This window comes from Zingiber officinale, chromosome 8B, assembly GCF_018446385.1.
Source record: "Zingiber officinale cultivar Zhangliang chromosome 8B, Zo_v1.1, whole genome shotgun sequence".
NCBI lineage: Eukaryota > Viridiplantae > Streptophyta > Magnoliopsida > Zingiberales > Zingiberaceae > Zingiber > Zingiber officinale.
The window spans coordinates 35,555,138-35,557,010 of record NC_056001.1 but is presented as its reverse complement, the minus strand read 5'-3'; positions in this window follow the sequence as shown (position 1 = coordinate 35,557,010).

Here is a 1,873-nt window from a genome sequence, read left to right as displayed (position 1 = left end):
CTTGGACACAACTCCAATTCTCAAGATTAGTCATAAGAAAATATTTCATTCTTACCTTCCAAAACGCGAAGTCGTCGCGATCGTAGAAGGGCGGGATCGTGACGTCTTCTCCAAAACGATCCATCTCTAGCTTGTGCTCCCACGGGTGTGAATCCGACGAAGAGCAACCTTGCTCTGATACTACTTGTTAGGATCGATGATCGCGGCTAGAGAGGGGGGGTGTGAATAGCCGACCCCAAATTCTTTCGTTTCTTCCTACGATTAGGGTTAGCGCAGCGGAAATAACTAAATAGAAACGAAAGAGGAGAAAGATCAAACCTCAAACTTGAACTCGACGATGTAACGAGGTTCGGAGATGAAACTCCTACTCCTCGGCGTGTCCGTAAGGTGGACGAGCCCTATCAATCCGTCGGTGGATGAGTCCCCGGAGAACCGGCTAATATGAACTCCTTATGGGTGGAGAAACCTCGCCACAATATCTTTGCAACAGCAATAAGGAGTACAACAGTAGAGAAAGCAAACAAGAACAATCGAAATGTAAAACCCTTTGCTTGCCTTCTCGTTGTCGACTGGAATCCTGATGAAGCAGCAACTTCTCGGATCCAAGCTCAGCTAGAAAACCAGCAGGGAAGCTCACGCGAAGCTTCAAGAACAAGGAGCTCAGCAAAGTTCAGTAAGAAGGAACAGAGAGGAAGAAGAAGAGTCCCTGTAGAGGCCCTCGACCTCGGTATATATCTGCACCTGCACTTGTGAAGAAGACAAAGAAGATACAGAGAGGAATCTAGCCGTTGTGTCACAACGGCTAATGCTGGACCGATCAAGCTCCACCCTGATCGGTCCAGACCTTCTCTGATCGGTCTTGGGGACCGATCAGGACCTATGCTGATCGGTCCCCAGACCGATCAGCACACTTCACAGAGAGTTGCCCAACTCTCTGATCGTCTCCTGATCGGTCTGTGGACCGATCAGGGTGCATGTGGATCGGTCCACAGACTGATCCCCTCCTTTTCTCTTTGCCTTCTGTTCGGTTACTGATCGGTCACCAGACCGATCAGCCGTGTCACTGGATCGGTCCCCAGATCGATCCAGAGCTTGGTTTTTCCCAATACCAAGTCCCAAGTCTCCCACACCAACATCCGGTCAACCTTGACCTGTTGGTACATCATGCTTAGCATCCGGTCACTCCCTTGACCTGCTAAGACTCCCCACCAAGTGTCCGGTCAATCCCTTCGACCCACTTGGACTTTTCTCTTCGTGCCAAGTATCCGGTCACTCCCTTGACCTACTTGACCTCAACACCAGATGCCCGATCATCCTTGATCCATCTGGATTTTTCCTTGCCCGGCTTCACTTACTAGGACTTCCCAACTGCCTGGCTTCACTCACCAGGACTTTCCAACTGCCTGGCTTCACTCACCAGGACTTTCCCACTGCCTGGCTTCACTCACCAGGACTTTCACCTAGCTTCACTCACTAGGGTTTTCACAACTGCCTGGCTTCACTCACCAGGACTTTCCTACTGCCTCGCTTCACTCACCAGGACTTTCCATCTGCCTGGCTTCACTCACCAGGACTTTCACCTGGCTTCACTCACCAGGATTTTCCATCTGCCTTCCTGATCTAGAGAACGAGCTACCGAGCCCTCTCTGACCTAGTCCGGAGAACGAGCTACCGAGCCCTCTCCGTCTTTCACTTCCGGTCCAGAGAACGAGCTACCGAGCCCTCTCTGACCTAGTCCGGAGAACGAGCTACCGAGCCCTCTCCGACTTCCACTTGCCAAGTTCCCATACTTGGACTTCTCCGTGCCAAGTCTCCATACTTGGACTTTTCCCGTGCCAAGCTCCCTGCTTGGACTTTTCACCATGCCAAACTC